Below are 22,135 nucleotides of genomic sequence, written 5' to 3'. Positions count from 1 at the left end.
CCTCGTGCATGCCAGGCATCTTCTCTAGCCCTTTGAGCTATTTTCCTTGCTCCATGACACTGGTTTTTATTGCATTCTGTAACATTATAAAAGCAACTGGAAAGAGTTGCTTTTTTTTCCTATTAGCCTTTTACAGAGCGAACCTATTTTCTCTCATCTTCATTTGGAGATTTACAAATTATAATGGACAAATAGTGGTTCTTATATTCCTATGTGTGCTTTCACATACCCAGGGGAACAGGATTACCCTACTCTGGCACCCTATAGTCATCTGCATGGACGAAAGTGACTGTTCAATCCTATCTGTCCACCTGGTCCCATTTAAGAGAAGAAAAATACTGAGAATTGGGGGCTGGAGAGATAGCACAGAGGGTAGGGCGTTTGTTTGCCTTGCACGTGGCTGACCTGGGTTCAATTTCCAACATCCCATATGGTCCCCTGAGCACTGCCAGGAGTGCAGAGCCAGGAGTAACCCCTGTGCATCACCGGGTGGACCCAAAAAAGCAAAAAAAAAAAAAAAAAAAAAAAAAAAGAAAAGAAAAAAGAAAAATACTGAGAATCACTGAAGTTCCAGTGGCGTAGGCTCAGCAAGAAGACATTAGTGCTAATCACAGAACTATAGAATGCTTCCCTTGCACCTGTATTACTAAAGGCCTGTTTACTGCAGTTGTATTTAACTAGTACATCCTGTCCTTTAACAAAATGTTACAAAGGCATAAGAAAAGGCTCGAAAAACCTTTGGAAAAGCCTGAACACATATCAGAACCAGAGTCAGTTATATAGAAAGTTAGAATTAACAGACCAGGATTTTAATTAATATTGTAAAGAGTTTAAGGGAAAAATAGATAGGAAGAACTGATGGATAAGGTAATCAGAGCAATGAAAAATTTAGAAAGAATAAAGATTAGAAGAGATAAAGAACGGAAATGATGAATGCTTTTGATGAACTGCTCATTATATTAAGTGTGACAAAGGAAAGAATCTTTGAACTTGAACATATTAAAATAAAAGTACCCAAAACTGAAAGCAAAAAGACAGAACAGGACTACAAAAGAAGTAATACCTGGGGCTGGAGTGATAGCACAGTGGGTAGGGTGTTTGCCTTGCATGCAGCCCGACCTGGGTTCGATTCCCAGCATCCTGTATGATCCCCTGAGCATGGCCAGGAGTAATTCCTGAGTACATGAACCAGGAGTAACCCCTGTGCATCACTGGGTGTGACCCGAAAAGCAAAAAAAAAAAAAAAAAAGTAATAACAGAACAGAAGCAATATTTAGAGCAATAAAGGTTGACAGTGTCTTCAGATTACTCTGAGACACTTAACTACAGATCTGGGACACTTAGAGAACACCAAAGAAGATAAACAAAATAGCATGAAGAAACTACACAGGTACACCATACTAAAACTTCAGAAAATGAAAAGTAGAGAAAAAAATCCTGAAAGAAGCTGAAAGAAAACACCACCTTACCTGTAGATGAACAAAGGTAATAACATATGTCTGAACTGAGAAACAGTATAAGAAAAAATGAGTATAGTAAACTGTAGTGTTGAAAGAAAAAATCCTGGGCCAAAGCAGTAGTACAGTGGTTAGGGTGCTTGCTTTGCATCTGGCACTCCATGTGATCCATCAAGCCCGCCAGGAGTGGTCCCTGAGTGCAGAGCCAGGAGTAAGCACTGAGCATCGCTGGTTGTGGCCCATACCCCATCAAAAAGAAAAAAGGAGAAAAAAATAGAGAAAATTCTACCAACCAAGAATTCCCCCTTTGCCTTTCTTTTTTAATAACAAGCTCCCTCTCTTTATCCATTAGTTTTATTCTCTACCACTTGCCCTCTTGCCTTCATTATTATCGTTTTTGATGACTGTGAGTTGAAGCATATGCTTGGTTATGGTGCTGGCACATTTTTATCTGTGGTGTTTGCTGAGAGGTTGCACATCTGGCTTTTGTGTTTGTGCACTTGGCTGTAGTGCTCAGCCAAGTTTACACTCCTTTAGTTGTGGTACTTAAACATGTATTGCAAGCGCATTTGTTTGAGATTCGTAAGTTATGATTGTGGTGCTCTCCAAGACTTGCTGCCATACGCACACAAGGACTTAAGGGGGTCCATACTCCAAGAATATATAATATTCCTTAATGTATATGTACCTAACATCTAAGTATCATGATACGTCACGTGACATAAGGACTGATAGAAACACACACACACACACACACACACACACAACCATGAGTCATACACCTGTCAGAAATGAACATACCAAATAAGCAGAAAACCAGTTAAGACATGATTGAATTCAACATCACCATTAGTCAACTGGATATAGACTGCTTCATTCAACAGTAGCAGATTACATGTTCTCAAATCTCAAACCTTTGCAGGACTTACCCAGATAGATCATTTTCTTTTCTTCCCTTGAGCATTGCCAGGAGTGATTCCTGAGCACAGACCAAGGTAAGCCCTGAGCACACCACTAGGTGTGACACAGAAGCGAACAAACAAAAATTTTAATAAAAAATAAATGAACTACTCTGCAAATAAACACAATTGCTGTTAGTTGCCCAAAATAAATAAATAAATAAATAAATGAGTTGTCACAAAAGTGGCGTTTTCAGGGAAATTGACAGCATTTAATGCATATGTTAGAAAAGAAAAATTGGCGTTGGAGTGATAGTCCAGCAGATAGGGTGTAAGGAGTAAGACCTGAGCACCATTGAGTGTGGTCTAAAAACCAATAAGTGAAAAAAAAAAGAAGTAAAAGCTCTAAAACCAGTCATTTAAACCTCCACTGTAGGACACTGGAATAGGGCTAGAATGATAGTAAAGTGGGGAGGGTGCTTGCCTTGCATTCAGCTGACCTAAATTCAATCCCTGTCATCCCATATGGTCCCCTGAGCACTGCCAGGAGTAATTCTTGAGTACAGATCCAGGAGTAACCCCTGGGCACCTCTGGGTGTCCCTCAGAAACCAAAACCAAACAAAAACTGACTTTAAAAAAACCTTAGGGGCTGGAGAGATAGCACCGCGGGTAGGCGGTAGGGCATTTGCCTTGCATGCGGCCAACCCGGGTTCGATTCCCAGCATCCCATATGGTCCCCTGAGCACTGCCAGGAGTAACTCCTCAGTGCAGAGCCAGAAGTAACCCCTGTGCATCGCCAGGTGTGAACCAAAAAGCAAAACAAACAAACAAACAAACAAACAAAAAACCCTTAGAAGATACTCAAGGAGAATATATACAAAGAACCCTTAAAACTCCTAAATAAAAAAAGTGAACAATTTGGTTTAAATATGAACAGAAGACACCTCAACGAAGAAGATATACAAATAGCAACTAAGCATATAAAAAAGAGGTTCAACATCATGTGTCTCTAGATAGTTGCAAATTAAAACAATGGAGAGATACATACATATAGGATTGCCAAAATCTAAAACATGGACAAAGTAAATATCTATGCAGACATGGAACACAGGAATTCTCTTTCATTGCTGGCTGAAATGTTAAATGTTACAGTCACTTTGGGAGGGATTTTTGCCGATCTCTTAAAACATCAAACTCTTGCCAGATGATTTAGTAATTGCTTTCCTTGTATTTACCCATAAATAAATGGAATTTTATGTCCACATAAGAGCCTGCAAACAGATATTAGCAAGTTTTTTAAATTTCCAAACCTTGGAAGCAACCAAATATCAATAAGTGAATGCTATTTTGGTTGCTTCAAGAGTGTGTGTGTTTGTGAATCTCATTTAGTAAAATAATTGAAGAATGGTGACCACAGATAATGGAGTTACATATTTTTTGTTTGTTTTTATTTTTGAGCCACACCCAGGAGTGTTCAGGGCTTATTCCTGGCTCTTTGCTAAGGAATCACTCCTAGTGGGGTTCAGGGCACCACATGGGGTGCTGGGATTAAATTCAGGTCATTCATATGCAAAACAAATGCCTTTGTGTTTGTACTGTTTCTCCAGCCCCAAGAATTATATTAAAATGTATTGACCCAGAATTCTGTATCTAAAACCATCCTCTGAAAAATGAGAGTAAAGTTAAAGATACTCCTGTGTAAGCAAAAACTGAGATGTGATGTATTCAGTGCAAGCATTTCAAGAAATGGAGTTTTTTAGGCCTAAAAGAAGTGACCTAAAAGTGACAAGATTGTATTAAGATACCTACTATAACGGTATTAGATTTATACATACTTAGATATTAGGGCATGTACATTCAAAAAGGACAGAGATAGTGGCCAGGGTGTTTTAAATGAAGATCATAAAGGACTATTATTGGTAATAAGGCTTAGATGTAGCCATTAGGTGAATGTCTGAAGTAGAGTGGAAGACAAGATAGTGGAGGAAGAAGCCACATAAATTAGAGACATGCATAGGAGTACCCCATGGATTTAAAATTGCCAAAATTATGGTCTCTGGGTTTTGGCCGTTGATGGGATTATTTGTGGCCGCTGACATCTTATTATCTCACTCGTACTTTGGACAACCTCGCAGGCTACCAAATGTAACCTGCCCACACGGCAGAGTCTGGCAAACTCCCCGTGGTGTATCCAATATGCCAAATACCAGTAACAATGATGGGTCTCATTCTCCTAACCCTGAAAGAGCCTTGAATATTGCACTTTTTAAAATCTCAGGGCTAGGGCGAAGGAAACGTTACTGGTGCCTGCTCGAGGAATCGACAAACAGGATAATCGTGATCGTGAATGGTGACAGGGTATGTGCTGAAGAGAGTACGCGTTAACCAGTGGCTGGATATTTTTAAGTAGGGGTGTGTGTGTGTGTGTGTGTGTGTGTGTGTGTGTGTGTGTGTTCAGAAGGGAGGTGACCAAGAGGAAGAGCAGCGATTGACATGGTCTGACGGGAGAGAGGAGAATCACAGCTGGCTTATTTTAGGGAGAAGGAAGTAGACAATTTAAGTGAGGAATGAGGGTGATGGATCAAACCTTTGAGCCAGGACTGAGGGTTTTGCTGAGTTGCAGTCTCGTATTTATCAGGATTTGGGTGGGAGACAGGAGACCTGGATTTCCTGTCATGACATAAGTAGGGATAAAGGGCACGATATAATTGGTTCAGTTGGCTTCCAAGTAGATGGGAGTGGTGAGATTGAACCTTGGAATAGGGGCAGGGGTCAAGGACTTCTGAACTACTTGACTTCTGCTGACAGGCGTGAAGGCAGTTACACCTACATCCTGTGGATAGTTTGGCAGTTCCCTTTGCCACCCTCCACAGTGGCTCATAGTTCTTGATATTTTACTTCTGGGAATTCAAACTAGTGCTGATTAAAAACATCAGGTGGAGAAGATAGCACAGGGGTTGAGGTGCAAATAACCAACCCTAGTTTGACTCTGGCACCACATGGTTGTCAAAGCATAGCTGGGTGTGGGCACTGCTGGGTGTGACCCTGGAGGGCCCCGAGCACTTGTTGAGGTTGGCAGGGTAAATCCTAGCACCATAGGCCGCCTGCTATACCATGTCCTTGAGCTGTTGGCTGAGAATTCCTGGGAAGACCCCCTGGCATCCTGATCATTGCTTTGGAGAAGTCCTCTTGACCCCTATTCCTACTGAAACAACTCAAGGAACTAAAGCAAAAGTACAGCCAGTAGGGCCTCTTGTCTTGGACGTGACCAGCCTGGGTTCAAGCCCTGACACCCCATATGTTTCCCTGAGCAATGCCTGGAGTGATCTCTGAGTGCAGAGTCAGAAATAAAGCCCCACATGCAGCCACTTGTGGCCCAATAAAGAAACAACAAAAAAGCTCAGATGTGGGTATTGAAGAGTCAGATTCCCAAGTCTCATACTTTTTGTTTTATTCCAAAGGTCTTTTCTGGGTGGGGCTCTGGATCTGCATTTTAACACGTGCTTCTAATGTAGGTATCAACTGAACCACAGTGTGATTCTGGAACAACTCGTTCATTAAATGTCCAGAAACAAAGTCCAGTGGCCCCTTTGTAGTCACCTGGTCTCACTCTATTGAGTGTACCACCATGCTCCCCATGTAGATGCCACCGTAACCAGACATTGGTCAGTTTGTTCCTCCAACTGTTCTAATGGGTAGTATTTATTAGCTGACTTTATTTTACAAGGTTGGTTCTTCTTTTATAGTCTCATTTTAGTGAAGTTGAGCATGAAGGAGAAATGATAGAAATTCTCAAAGATAAATAAAAATAGACTAGGGCAGCAGATAGTGCAATAATAAATCCATTACTCAACTTGAACAGCAATCAACATTTAGCAATACTGGAAGTAAAGAAACTTAAGACTTTCATTTTCTGACTCAATTTAGATTCTTTTCAAATTTGGCGATTGTCGCCTTATTCTATGACTAAACTCAGTGGTTAGTGACCAAAAATGAAAACATACATTTTTTTATGTAACCATGTGAATACAGTCGGAAAAGAGCTTTATGCTTGTATACGTTCTGACAATAAATATGGTGAATGTATAAAATATACAATAGAAAGTAATTTTTCCTTTAATATATGCTCTGGAATTTACCAGATTTTTCTCTTCAGCCTGAAAAGTCTCTGAGAAGGAAATAAAGGGAGTTACATGAATGGGGGCAAATGGGAAATCTGCTAATCAAGGATGAAATAAATAGATTGATGTGCTACGTGCGGTAGGCCTGTTCCTGAACAAACACAACTTGTGTCCTCATGGAGCTATTTACTAAGATCCTGGAAAATAAAATGATATTCCAGCTTGCTGGGTTATTTTTAAATGAAAGCTTAGAAGTTGGCAATGGAAAACCCTCTCATGTTATTATGCTTTCCTTCTCGCAAGTCCTAGCTTGTGAAATTCCTTTCTGTACATTTTCTAGTTTTAAAGTCAGTGCACGACAAGTTTTACGTGGGATCGTTAAACCTGCTCCAAATTAAGGGTATTTCCAAGTTAAAAATCACACTAATGTATTTCAGTTCTAAAAATAATTTGGAATTCAGGATGGACTGTTAATCTAAATAAATTATGGTAAAGCATAGTGAAAAAGAACCACTGTCTAAGCAAGGGACAGTGGACAGTAGTAGAGATTTATCCAAATCCCTGGGGAAACCAAGATAGTAATTTGCTGCAAGTTAAAAAAAACGGAGGGGGGGAGAACTTAAATTATGGCATTCACAAAGGTTTAATCAATAAACACTAATTTTAACTATTTTAGGGGATGAAGATATAATACAGAAGGTAGGACACTTGCCTTGCATGTGGCTGACCTGGGTTTGATCCCTAGCACTTCATGGTCCCCCCAGTCCTACCAATAGGGATCCCTGGGTGTAGAAAGCCAGGAGTAGCCCATGAGCACCACCAGGTGTGATCCAAAATTGAACAAAAGAAATAAAATAACTTTCAATCATGAGCCCACTTAAAATTAGTGTTTATTGATTAAACCTTTGTGAATGCGATATTTTAAATCCCCCCCCCCCCTTATTTTTTCATCTAGAGAGGGAGCTCAGTGGGTTGGATGTTTGCTATGTATGCCGAAGATATGAGGTTGATTCCCAACACTGCATGGTCCCCTCAACACTGCTGAATGTAGCTCAAAAATCTAAATGAAAAAGTTAAATTCTATTTCCCTTTGTATTTATAAAATGCTAATTACAAAATTTACCATCTTGACATTTTGTTTGCTTTTGTTTGGGGGTAAGGGTCACAACCAGCAGTGCAGGCTCTGGGCTTATGGGGTCTGTCCTGGCAGTGCTCGGAGAGACCATATACGGTTCCAACGACTTAAACAGGATTGGCTGCAAGCGCCCTCCCCACTGTACTCTCTCTGTGGCCCCACCTTCGCCATTTTTGAGTGCAGGCCACTGGCATTAAATACGTTCATAATGGGCCATCATCCATCTCCAGTATTAGTTTTCGTCTTACAAATGGAAACTCTGTACCTATTAAAAAACCAAAACCACTTCCCGCTCCTCTCCCTCCCCCAGCCCTGGCAGGCCTTATTCTACTTTCTATATTTAAGCATTTGACTACTCTTAAGTTTTTCATGTAAGTGGAATCATATAATATTTGTCTTTTTGTGATTGGCTTATTTAAGTTACCATATTGTCCTTGTGGTTCATTCTTGTTGGAGCTGGAGAGAATAGTAGAAAGATTAAAGCCTTGCATGTGGCTAACCCCAGTTGTATATTCAGCACCTCATATTGTCCCCCAATATTAGAAAAGCAGGTGGGGCTATAGTGATAGTACAGTGGGTAGGGTGCTTGCCTTGCATGTGGCCGGCCCAGGTTTGGACCTCAGCATCCCATATGTTCCCCAAGCCCACCAGGAGTGGTCCCTGAGTGCAGAACCAGAGGTTAGCCTTGCACAGCCATATGAGGCAGCAAAAAAAAAAAATATTTTTTTTTTCTGTGTGTGTGTGTGAAACATGATATAGGGTTGTTGATGGGGATTGTATTGAATCTATAAAATACTTTAGTACATAGTATTGACATTTTAATAAGTATTCCACTCCTTTGAACATAGAATGTTTCCATTTATTTATTTATTTATTTATTTTGCCTTTTTGGGTCACACCTGGCGATGCACAGGGGTTACTCCTGGCTCTGCACTCAGGAGTTACTCGTGGCGGTGCTCAGGGGACCACATGGGATGCTGGGAATCGAACCTGGGTCGGCTGCGTGCAAGGAAAACACCCTACCCGCTGTGCTATCTCTCCAGCCCCCATGTTTCCATTTATTTTTGTCCTCTTTAATTCCTTTTTTTCCCTCTCTTTCTGATTTTTGGGCCATACCCCAAAAGTGCTTGGAGGATCATGAAGTCCTTGGGGATCGAACCTGGGGCTCCCAGATGCAGAGCATGCATACCAGCCCTGAGCTAACCCCCTGACCCACCTCTTTAAAAAGGGTATTTGGTACATTTTGTCGTTTTTATGGTACAAGTCTTCATCTCCTTGTTTTGTTGTTGTTGTTATTTTTTAAGAAAGAAAAGCTTACTGAAAAGTAGAGAAACTCCCCAGCCAGAGAGAAACTTACTGTTGAACTAAGTTCTCCTTGGTTAAATTCTTTTCTTTTTTTATTGGTCAATTTTAAATTTATTTTTTAAATGTAGACAAAAGCCACAACTATTGATACAATTCTAGAATTGAAGTTCATTAGATAACAAAGCTCTAATATTAAAATAGAGCTTAAAATTTTTTTTAATTATGTAAAGATTGTTTTATCTCACCATGGGGTTGTTAAATCCTTGTCTAAGGATCTACTAAGCCATTTGTTGCTAGTTGAACTTTCTGTGTTATTGTTTTTGTTTGTTGAGTTTAGTTACCTTCTATGTTACTGAGCCATGGTTAATTCTTATCATATAGTTATTTTTGGTGTCATTATAAATGCAGTTATTTTTATAATCTTTTAAGATTGTTCATTGTTTATACAAATAACACTGATTTTTGTGTGTTAGCTTTGTAACTTTGAACTTAGCTGAGTTTCTTCATTCTGACACTTCTTCATTTGTGGAATCTGCAGGAATACCTGATCATATTATTGCCAACAGGGATAATTTTACTTCCTTTTTTCAATCTTTGATGTCTCATTATTTCATGTTCTTGCTTAATTGCACTGACTTAATTGCTTACTCTGACTAGACTTTTTGGGTCACACCCGGTGGTTCTCAGTTTATTCTTACTCTGACTATAGACTTTCAGTAATAGCTTGAATACAAGTATACAAGTGGTGAAAGTTGGCGTCCTTACTTTGTTACTGATCTTATAGGAAAAGCTTTCAGTGTTTACTGGCAGGGGGAGTTTATACATGGATTAAGATATATTGAAGCAGTTTCCTTCTGTTACTCTTTTTTAGTGATTATTTTTAATCATGAAAAGGTTTTACGTAGTTTCAAATGCTTTTTCTGTATCAATTGAGTTTTATATTTTATTTTTGGGCCACACTTGGCAGTGCTAAGGGATCACTTCTGGTGAGGCTTAGGGGACCATCTGGGATGTTGTGAATGTTTGTGTTTTTCCCTTCATTCAATTAGTATTGACCAGTTTTTAATATGTTGAACTATCCTTGCATTCAAGGAACAAATCCTCCTTGGTCTTGATGTATAATCATTTTACAAATATATTGCTTAAAGATGGTCATCACGATCACAATCACAACCATCCTGTTGTTCGTCGATTGCCTCGAGCAGGCCCCAGTAACGTCTCCTTCATCCTAGCCCTGAGATTTTTTTAAAAAGTGCCATATTCAAGGCTCTTTCAGGGTTAGGAGAATGAGACCCATCATTGTTAGTGGTATTTGGCTTATTGGGTACACCACGGGGAGTTTGCCAGACTTTGCCGTGTGGGCAGGTTACATTCGGTAGCCTGCGGGGGGGCGGGGGGGCGGCAGGGACCTCATGGGAAGGCGGGCGTAATGGGCCGTCCTTCACGCCCCACCGAGGTCGCCAGCTGCCCCCCACGAGCGGCTCTCTGGCACAGCCACGACTCCAGAGCACAGAAACCAATCTCTTAACTATCTAACCTTTAATAGAAATTCTTCCAGGGTTAATAAGTAAAATAGCAGAAATCCAAAACCGCGTGGCCGCTATTGCATCATTTTATTCTTAAACCAAATTGTAGAAAGCAAATCATTTCACAACGCTGTTTCAGCATGTCTGATTGGGGGGGGGTGTCATAAACTCTAAACAATAATTGTGCTTCTTCTATCGAAACAATGTATTTAGTCAAAGTAGATAGAGTATTAACTAGAACTCATCTGCCTCACAGGAATTGGGAGGGGTGGGAGGTGGGGTTCTATTGGGGTTCGCGGTTAAAAATAAGTATTGGTAAAGGGAAATGTGTTTGATATTTACATGACTGAGACCTAAACCTGAAAGCTCTGTAACTTTTCCCACAGTGATTCAATAAATAAATAAATAAATAAATAAATAAAAGTAAGAATGAGATAATAAGATGTCGTGGCCGCGCGCTTCCGGGAGCTGGGTTTTATAGTCTCTGGGTGGAGGATGCTCAGCCCCGATCCGAGCAGGCTTGGAGATCTCAGCCCTAGGACCCGCATGCCTTTGTTCCTCTGCCGGTACCTTCATGCGTGTGGAGAGTGGTCTCAGTATGGTGGTGGCTGATTCTGGAGGTCTTCGGCTGCCAGAGCCCTGGTCAGGGTGGGGAGGGAAACTCAACCCGCTCCCCTACAAGGGGCCCCGGCGAGGACTGCCAGGCGCGGGGGCAGAAGACTCTGCAAAGATGGTCATATGTTCGGAGAAATATGTCCTCATTGGGGGTTGGAGTGATAGTTCAGTGGGTAGGGCATTTGCCTTGCACATAGTCAGCCTGGGTTCAATCCCCAGCATCCCATATGGTCCCCCGAGCATTGCCAGGAGGAATTCCTGAGTGCAGAGCCAGGAATAAACCCTGAGCCAGGGCCTGAGAACCACTGGGTGTGACCCAAAAAAGCCTAAATAAATAAATAACAAAATCTGTAAGACTAGAAGTTATATTTAAAAAAGCTTTTAAAAATTTCCTCATTTTTGAACATCATATGAACGTCATAGAAGAATTTTTCTCCACAACCATCTGATTAGTGTCTCTAGAATTTTTTTCCTCCAGAATTTTTCATCATCACTTACAGACTCATTATGTACTTTCACATTACATAATAAAAGATTCTGCCTCAGTTCCTTTCCTTTTTTGTTTTGTTTCTTGGGCCACACCTCGAAGTGCTCAGGGCTTACTCCCTGGCTCTTAGTTCAGGGATCAATCCTGGCGGGGCTCTAGGACCATATGTGGTGTCAGAGATCAAACCCCAGATCTGCCGCATGTGAAGCAAGTACCCTGCTAGCTGTACTATAGTTCTGGCCCACCTTCTTTCCTTTCTTAACCCAGACCCTCACACAGGCAAGGCAGGTGCTCCTGAGCCACATCCCTTTCCTGAATAGTGATTCTTGAGTAATTTCAACTAAAGTTAGCTGGTAAGTCAACAGGATAGTTTGGCCTAGACTTTTCTTTCAGTGTTGGAAATTAATTTGCTTTGATTGTGATTTCAATATGCTCAGAGGAATAATTTCTTGTGTTTGTTCATTCAGAGCTTCTCCATATCTTCATAGGCCCTTCTTGAATTTTTTTCTTTTTCATTGAAGCATATCTTTTAACAACTTCTGGAACAAAGTTTTGTTCTTCAAGATCATCACTGTGGTAAAATAGGAAATGCCTAATTGGACAAGCAGTAACAACCATCAGTAATTTTCCAATTTCACAGTTTTTACTTTTAATTTGCTTCTGTCATTCATTTGATATGGGCTCTTATTGGCAGCATGAACACTGGATTTTGTATGTTCCAGGGCCAGGGATTAATTAATTATGAATTAATCACAAGGAAAATAATACTTCTAAGATATGAAGTGAATACCATTCGTATGAGATTAATAACTGTAAAAATGCCATCACAGGTAATGCTATGATGTCACCAGGAATTGGAATTAGGGGCCACTGTCCTAAATGTGGGCTGGAGCAATAGCACAGCGGGTAGGGCATTTGCCTTGCATGCAGCTGACCCAGGTTCAATTCCTCTGCCCCTCTCGGAGAGCCTGGCAAGCTATGGAGAGTATCCTGCCCGCACGGCAAAGCCTGGCAAGCTCCCAATGACATATTCTATATGCCTAAAACGGTAACAACAAGTCACAATGGAAACATTACTCCTGCCCCCTCAATCAAATCAATAAACAAAGGGAGGACAGTGCTACAGTGCTACAGTGTCCTAAATGCAGTCCACTGTTGCCATCACATAACTTCACAAGCATTACAATGTGATGTGTGACTGTGGTGTGCTGTTTTGTTTGTGTGCTGAATTTTGTTTTAAGATTTTTTCAGATATATATTTTTTAAATGTGATACCATAATTTACTCATGTGTCCGTAATAGCGTTTCAGACACACATGTCCCAACACCAATCCCAACATCAGTGTCAGCTTCACATCACCATTTTCCTCAGGTTCCTTCCCACCATTACCATCACCCCCACAAACAGACTCACACCATCCCCCAGCCTGCCTACTTAACAGGTATATTATTTTTTCTTCTATTTCTTTCTTGGTTTTTGGTCTACACTCAGTGGTGCTCAGGGCTTAATCTTGGCTCTGCACTCAGAATTCAGTCCTGGTGAGCTCCAGGTACCATTTGTGGTACAGGGATCAAACCTGAGTCAGATTCATGGAAGGCAAGTGCCCCACCTCTTGTACTACCTCTCTGGTCCCAACAGATACATTATTGTGGTCTAGGTCCCGTGCTAATAGTATTGATGGCTTTGTGGTTCAGATATATACAAATACCATTGTTTCATTCCTCAGACCTGTCCAAGTCTCCTGACCCTCCTATTACTTCCCTCTTATTTTCCCATACTATTTCTCTTCCCAGACCTTTTTATATCTGTAATTTATGGCCAAGAGTTCACCCATCTTAGATTCTCTTGTCCTATTATTCTTTATATTACAGATCATTCAATAATTGGCCTTCTTCTGACAACATGATATTCACCAGTTCCATCTAATTTGCAGTCAATTGCATGATTCTATCATTCTTTGCATAGCATTCCATTGTATGTATATACAACAGCTCGTATGTTGTTGGAGACACGTGGGTTGATTCCATATCCTAGCTATCATGCTAAATGCTGCAGTGAATAATGGAAGCTCAGCCACCAGGCCAGCAGTTAAGTGTGAGGGCCTGAGGATGTGGTGCACTCATGCCCTGCCGAGGTCCACCAAAGCCATCCCAGCAGTGCTAAGGGGCCTCCAAGGAGCCACCCTAGGATGCTTAGGAGGTCATCTGATGCCAGAGATTGTTCCTGTGTCAGGAACATGCATTCCCTAGCCCCTGTAGTTTCTTTCCACCCCAAGAGACTTCATTACTGATTCACTGTCCTTAGTTATTGATCTGTTTCTATTTTCTATTTTTTTGTGATTTAGCCTTGGTAGTTTTTATAGGTATGTGTTCATTTCATCTATATTATAAAATTTGTTAGTGTATATATGTAATTGTATTTTCACTACCCTATATACATATATACTTCATGGCAAAAAAAATTAACACAAAAAATAGCAGTATTTCCAGCATCCAGGAATGACTAGAAATGAGTAGGGAGGAAGTTAAATGCATATTCAGGCTAGAAAGATAGTACACAGGTTAAGGCGCTTGCCTTGTATGGGGTAAATCACCTCCAGGAGAGACCCCCTGGGAGAGACCCCTGAGCACAGAGCCAGAAGTAGCACCCCGAACACTGCTGGGTGTGGCCCCCAAATCTCCCAAAGCAAAATAAACAAAAAGCCATAAGCATATGTAAAATAAATAGTACAGTAGCAGTAGTAGTCCTTTCTTACCAGTAATTTTTCTAAAAGGTTCCGAGAGTTCATTTGATTTATTTATTTGCTTTATTTTATTTATCTATTTATTTGGTTTTGGAGCCAGCCCTGGCTATACTCAGGTTTAATTCCTAGCTCTGCATTCAGGGATCACTGGGACCTTATGGGGTGCCTAGAATCAAACCCAGGTCAGCCAGCCATATGCAAGGCAAGCACCCTACCTGCTGTGCTCTCTCTCTCCTGCCCCTGTCAGTAATGACTTTTATGAAAATGGATTAATCTCTCCAAAGGACAGAATTTGGCAGAAGAGACGAAGATACTTGGTTCAACTATATGCTATCACGAGAAACAAAAACACAAATAAGTTGAAAGCGAAAAAGATACTCTGTTCAAATAACAAGAACAGAAATGAAAAAGAACAAACTACACTGATATTTGACAAAATGGACTTTAAGAAGCAGCACTGGAGAGATAGCTCAGTGGGCTGGAGTACCTGGTTTTGATGCAGGAGACTAGGGTTTGGTCCCTGACACTACATAGTTCCTTGAACACTGCTAGGAGCAGCCCCCCCTACCCCCACCATAGAACCCAGAGTAGCCCCTACAGATTAATATATGTGCCCTCAAAACAAGCCATAAATATATCACATATCAAACCAGAGACATAGTACAGGGGCTAAGTTTCTTGCCTTGCACATGAACAACTCTGGCTTGATCCCTGGCACCACATACTCTTCCCCAAGCACTGCCAGTGTTCATTCCTGAGCACAGAGACAGGAGAAGCCCCTGAGCACTACCAAACGTGGCCCCAGTCCCCCCTCCCCAATAAATAAAGTAAAATCTGGTTTAAGAGAGAAATAATTCTCTAATAATATCTGAAGGTTTTGATATCTCATTCACAACAGTGGAAATAAAATAAGGGAGTAGAAGACTTCATTCATTTATTTATTGAGGGGGGTCATACCTGGTGATGCACAGGGGTTACTCCTGGCTTTGCACTCAGGAATTACTCCTGGCAGTGCTCCGGGAACCATATGGGATGCTGGGGATCGAACCCAGAGGCCACGTGCAAAGCAAACGCCCTACCCACTGTATACCGTTCCAGCCCCAGGAACAGAAGACTTTAAACAACATAATAGACCATCTATATCCAGTAGATATATAGAGAACTCTCTGACCAACTGCAGCATGTCCATTTTTTCAAGCGATATAGAAGGAATTGCAGGGACTATCAGAAGTATTAGAAGTATATTAGAGATGAGGGGTTGGAGAAAGAGTACAGCAAGTAGGGCACTTGCTTTGCATGCAGCTGACCTGGATTCAATCCCTGGCATCCTATACTGTCCCCTGAACCTTCCAGGGTGAGCCCTAAGTACAGAGCCAGGAATAAGCCCAGACCCCAAAACCAAAAATAAAAGAGAACAAAGTACAGTATATAGGGCCAGAAATACACTACAGTAGATAGGGCACTTGCTTTGCAAGCGGCCAATCCAGGTTTGAACTTCAGCATCACATATGGTACCCTGAGCCAAGAGTGATTTCTGAGTGTAGAATCAGGAGTAACCCCTGAGCACTGCGGGTATGCCTGGCCCTTGCAAAATAAGAACAATAACAAAAACATAATACATAAACATACATTAGATATAATAAAAGCATTGCTGAGGGAGATTTATCTGTTTATTCAGGGTCACACCTGGTGTTTCTCAGGGATTTCTCCTAGCTATTTGCTTCAGGTCACTTCTGGAAGTTCTTGGGGGACCATATGCTGTGTTGGGAATTGAATAGGGCCAGCTACATGCAAGGCAAGTACCTTAACTCCTTTACTTTCTCTATTGCCTGAAAGGAGAATTTTATAGGTATTAATGCTTATAGCCTAAAAAAAAAAAGAGTTTATCCCATTTAAAAATGGGAGAATTTTTGAGCATACTCTGCCTCATAAAAGACATACAAATGATCAATGGCTTTATGAAAAAGAGTTCTTCTGCACTTACCATTAGAAATGCAAATCACAATGACAACAATAGCTGTCAGTGATGTGACTCAGAAGTTACTTGCTTGTGTATGTGAGGTCCTGGGTTCAATCCCCAGAAACACAAAAACAAAGTGAACAGTACAAAGTGAGATATCATCTGATGCAAGTGAAATAACATACATCAGAAAGACTGCAAGCAACAGTACAAGGAGTGATGGGATGAAAAATCTTCTATTGGTGGGAACGTTGACTTGCTCAGCCTCTATAGAAAACAGTATGGAGATGTCTTAAAAAATAAAGAATAGGGCTTCCATATAGCCCAGCGATTCAGTCTTTGTTATCTACCCCAAGAGCACCAAAATATTAATTTGAAAATGTGTTTGAACTGCTATGTTCATTACAATGCTATTCACACAGTTCACAGGTCACAGTCCTCTCGTTGTTCATCGATTTGCTCGAGCGGGCCCAGTAACGTCTCCATCATGAGACTTATTGTTACTGTGTTTGGCATATCAGATACGCCACGGGTAGCTTGCCAGGCTCTGCCATGCGGGTGAGATACTCTCGGTAGCTTGCTGGGCTCTCCGAGAGGGGCAGAGGAATCGAACTCGGGTTGGCCATGTTGGCCACTTGTAAGGCAATTGCCCTACCGCTGTGCTATCACTCCAGGAGTTCACACAGTTAAGTCCTTGAAATAACCTAATTAACCAACAACAGGTGAGTGAATAAAGAAACTGATATACTACTCATTTCATAAACCGTGGAATACAATGAGAAAAAATTAAATCCTGTGGTTAACAGCAACTTGGATGGAACTGTCGAGAATCATGCTGAGTGACTCAAGTCAGAAGGATGAGAAATACTGAATGATCTGATTCATTGTGGAGTCTAAAAAATATAGTCAGGGAATAAAAAATGCCTGTGAGGGATATTACAGTGGGTAAGCCAACCCCAGTTATTTTCCCAGCATTGCATATGGCTCCCCAAGCCCCACTAGAAGTGACCCCTGAGCACGGAGCTGGGAGTAAGCCCAGAGCACAGCCAAGTGTGGCCCCAAAAAGACAATTAAGAAAATGCCAATGATAACCCGTAAAGTCTGCTTCTAGAACTGAGTTTGCTAAGTGAGGGAAAAGGAGATGAGAGAGGACCTAGAGACAATAGTGGTGGGATGTAGCAACATTGTGCTCCTGAAACATTCATATTAGCAGTATTATAAATCACTGTATGGGGCCAGAGAGATGGTACCGCGGGTAAGGCGCTTGCCTTGCAAGATGCTGACCTGGGTTTGATCCTGGGTATCCCGTATCATTCCCCCAAGCACTGCCAGACATAATTCCTGAGTGCCGAGCTGGAAGTAACCCCTGAGCATTGCTGGGTGTGACTCCCCGAGTCATGGTGTCTTAGTAAAGGGGTGGGGGGGGAGGGTGTCAATGAAACTTTCAACATAAGAAATGAAAAAAGAGCCAGAAGGATAGTTCAAAAGACTGAACCCCATAATTGGCCCAGGGTTTGATTCCTGGTCTGTATCACCTCCCTCCCTGGCCCCTGCCAAGCATTCCTGAACACTGCCAGGTGTGAGCCCCCACCAACAACAAAAGAAAGAAAAAAGTAAACTAGGAAAAGAACAAACTAAAAGCCAAAGGTAGCCAAATCAATCATAAATAAAGGAAGGTAGGAGGGAGAGGGAGGGAGACAGACCAGAGAGAAATTAAATAGACAAAAAATGTCAGTGAAACTAAAAGTTCTTTGAAAGAGGATAAAAAGTGACAAACCTTTAGCTGGAAAGACTAAAAAAATAATATAATTAGGTTAGTAAGATCAGGAAAGAAACTGAGGTCATTATTCTGATTCTGCCCAAAAGTATAGGTGCACTTTAATAGCAAATATAGTGGATAATTTTTTATAGTGGGAAATTTTAATCTGGTGTACAGATATTGTGAATTACATACTTTGTTCTTAACGTCAAAATGGTGCTTGTGTACAATTCTTATTAGTTATGTATGTTTGGACTCTAACAAACCCTTTAAACATCTGAGTCTTGATTTCAAATTTACATTAGTTTCTTGTTTGGGTTGCTTTTTCACTCCCAGCAGGGGTTGGGTGGATTGGGTTACATCTGAAGGTGTGAGGGTTTACTATTGGCTCTGTGCTCAGGTGTCCTGATGGTGATTGAATGACCATATGTAGTGTTGGGGGTCAAACTGATGTTGGTGGGCCCCATGGGCCTCATGTGAGTTTGGAGGAGAAAGACAGTCACTTTCTCCCCATCTGCCTCTTCCACCTGGGACCCAGGGTTACTGGGTTCTTTTCTCACTCGCAGACAGGAATTTCAGGAGTAGACAAGCAGTGAAGTAAAACAGATTTTACTTGGAGGGTTTTTTGAAAGTGTGGAGGGGAAAGGAGAGAGAGAGAGAGAGAGAGAGAGAGAGAGAGAGAGAGAGAGAGAGAGAGAGAGAGAGCCCTATACATATCCCAGATAGGAAAGCATGAAAGTATATATCTCAAGAGGAGAGATGCAGGTGACATCTGTGCTTGGGCAGCACATGTGCTTGGTCACATGGGTGCAAGCAGCACATGTCTCAGGCAGCATATGTGTGCCCTTCCTATGTTCAAGGTGGCTTTTATAGGATTCTTCCAACCTGCCCCCAGTGGGGCCTCCACCCAGATAAGAGTCCATTGCTATGGTTGCTGCCAAGCGGGTAGAATTGGGTGCAGCCCTTGAAACTCCTTTTCTTGACCTGTTGCTCTTGCTGGATCTTCTCTGTGCTGAATCACTAAAATTAATCGGATTAAGGGAGAGGCCCCAGGGTTTGAGGAACTTCATGGGGAGGGGTCCAATCTCCTCAAGGTCCCTGCTGAAGGTCTTATCAGGTCTCTGTTTTCTGTATCCACAGTCTGAGAATTTTCCTCCCAGAAGTCTTGTTGACCTAAGTTTCATTGCTGAGGGCCTTTTCCTGTCTACCTGCCTACATCAAAACCAGGGTTAACTGCATGCAAGGCAAGAGCCTTTCTCCCTTGTGCTATCTCTGTAGCCCGGATAGACGCCATCTATCTTATAAATGTTATTTTTAATATTTAGAGGGAATGATGATGATTTCAGGAGTCAGAGAACTACTAGCTATCTCTGCTAGGTTGTATGTTCTTTGATCGATATTTGAATTGCTTGGCTTTGAATTAAAGTCCTGGAATGGATGAAGGAATGGATGAGGGAATGCTACCCAGGACTGAAATGATCTACAGGGTATAAGCTGTGCATATACAGTAGTGTTTTGTTGTTTTACTAACTGTACCTTAAACATGGGTAATCCTTTAAGCTGCTATTTGGCTGCTATTACTTAATTCCTTTCTGAAAGCCACTCTGGAAATTGTCTTTTTTCAATTTATGAGTCAGTAGCACATTTGCTCATGACGTTAGCATTTACAAAATTGTTCTCATTTGTTTTCTCATTGCAATAAACATCCCCCCTTCTAAACTAGAACACACTGCAGATGGAGGGTAAATTTGCTTGTGTCACACAGAGACATGACAGGGTGGACTTGAAGCCAGATTCCTTGCACCCACTTGGTATTTTTTTCTGCTTCACCCGCACAATGCAATCTTTGTCCTGTGTCTTTTGGGGCCTCTTGTGTGTATTCCAGAAAACAGGGTGAGATCACTCTAGCATCTTCCATAAACACTAGATTAATTTCATAAAGTACATTAGCAGACTGGAGAGATAGGCAAGGCCGCCCTTGAGTGCTGCCAGGAATAAGCCCTAAGCTCCTCCAGGAGTGACCCCAAAAATCAAAACATACTTTAAAAAACCAAATTAGTTTTGTGTGTGTTGTGGTGCTAGGTAGCCTTCATAAATGCTGTTTTAAAAGACAGAACTAAGTCATCAAAAGATAATACAAGGGTTAAGGCATTTGAATTGTGTGCAAGTTGCCCCTTGGATCCCCTGTATCACTGTTGGGAATGACCCCCAAGCACAAAGCCAGGGGTAGCTCCTGAGTACTGCCAGTATCGAACCCTACGTTCCCCCCCCCCCCCCCCCACACACACACACACACAAGAATTCTGTAAGACTTTGGCCCATCTAACTATGACCCTCTGGTGTCCTTTTTCTACATCCTAGCACACGGCCAGGTCTGGAGCATGCCTGGCCCTCCCCTCCCCCAGCACTCACACCAGATAATGCTCTTCCTATGGCCAGATGCTTGGCAGCCAGGTCTGAAATATTTTCTGACCTTCTTTTTGGTTTTGTACTTTTATTTTTAATTGTTCGTTTTGTTGTTAGCCTGCACTCCTTTAAATAGAGAACCCTACTTGGCATCCCCCGACTTACTCCACTGCTATCATATTGCCATATTTTGTGTTTTCTAGTTTGCGTAACCTCTAAATTATTATGGGGTGGGGGGAGGAGATCTACATGATTGGGCCACACTGGTGGTTCTCAGGGCTTACTCCTGGCTCTGTGCTCAGGGATCACTCCTGATAATACCCAGGCCCAGGGATCAAACTGGAGTCAACTGCATGTAAGGCAAGTGCCGCAACCCCTGGCCTATCTCTCCAGCTGTACCTCTGAGCTTTAGGAGGCAACAGGCTGCCTGTTTGGCTTCACACCCCTCACTCCCCTGCCACCCCTCACAGCCTTCAGTGAAGCCATGGCTCAGGTTTGGGTCCGAAATGGGGAGCCTGCCCAGATCTGGTCTCTAGAGGCCCATGGAGGAGGAATGTGCAGAACTGTCTTCACTGAGCAGACTGAACAAAGCCCTTGGCCTCAGCCCTGAGGTGAGCCCCTACACCTCTTACTCCCTGATTATCCTGGGCAACAGCAGAGCCAGCCAGGTTTGTCCACCTTCAGCCTGCCTGGACTGAGGATCTGGGAATAAACAGCCACCCTAAGCACCCTCCATGCCCTCTTGACCCCACCCCCAACTTATTACCACAGTCCTGAGTTTATTACCAGGCAGACCTGTGTTTTTTGCCAACCACTATATAACTTTCTTTTAAACTAGACTCACAAATTGGCCATCATTCCTGCCCCTAGCACTCACCTTGCCTCCCATAGGAAATGTTCCCTCACCCTGCTGGGGGACTGGGCCTAACCTGATCCCCACCCCACAAAGGCTTCTTTTCCCCTACACACCCACCCATACCGCCCAAAGAATCATGGACTGGCAGAAGCTTTGGTACCTGCTCTGAACTTTTTGAATATTTTCTAGGTGTCAGACAAAGGATTCCCAGGTTCTGCCTGGCTTCAGTTTCCTGGGGGTCGCTGCGCTTCTGCCTGGCTACAGTTTCCACTGGGGATGGGTATAATGGCATCAGCACTGGAGTAAAGGGCAGTTCGGATGACTTTCACTCCCAGTTTATCCACTGTAGACATGCCAGGGTGGGGGCTGTAGCCCCTTGGAGGGAGCTCATAGAAGTTAATTAAGTGGGAGTCAGTGGCCAAGGATCATTTCTTTACCCATATTTATCCAAGAATATTTGTGGTGGTATTTTTTTGTTTCCTTTTTTTATTTCTTTTGGTTTGGGGATTACACCCAGCATTGCTCATAACTTACACCTGGTTCTGTGCTCAGGAATCAAACACAGGTCAGCTGTATGCAAGGCAGGAACCCTACCAGCTGTACTCTGGTCCTGTTTTTTTTATTTGATTTTTTTAAATGGAAATTTATGAGTATAGGTGTATTTGGAAGTGGGATGAACAAAATTAGACTAGTTGAGGTCATAAATCATACTGGAAACTTCTTGTAGTGGATCAGGACAGCCCCCACTGAACCCCACCTTCAGGATCAAAGCAGCACTTCGTAGGTGGACCCGTGTTGGGACTCAGGACTCTGGCATATGCAGAGTCAGTGCTTCAAGAAAGGAAGCAGAAATACATATATATT

At 42.1% G+C, this 22,135-nt stretch overlaps 1 protein-coding gene across 2 annotated transcripts in view; it reads left to right on the top strand.

The window, feature by feature from the left end:
* The window catches only part of DHRS7B (dehydrogenase/reductase 7B), a 48,105-nt gene that overhangs the window by 5,686 nt on the left and 20,284 nt on the right, over nt 1-22,135 (top strand). The window lies entirely within an intron of this gene.

Source organism: Sorex fumeus, unplaced genomic scaffold (assembly GCF_029834395.1).
Source record: "Sorex fumeus unplaced genomic scaffold, SorFum_2.1 ptg000122l, whole genome shotgun sequence".
NCBI classification, from domain to species: Eukaryota; Metazoa; Chordata; class Mammalia; order Eulipotyphla; family Soricidae; genus Sorex; species Sorex fumeus.
This window is presented reverse-complemented; position numbering and strand designations above follow the sequence as displayed.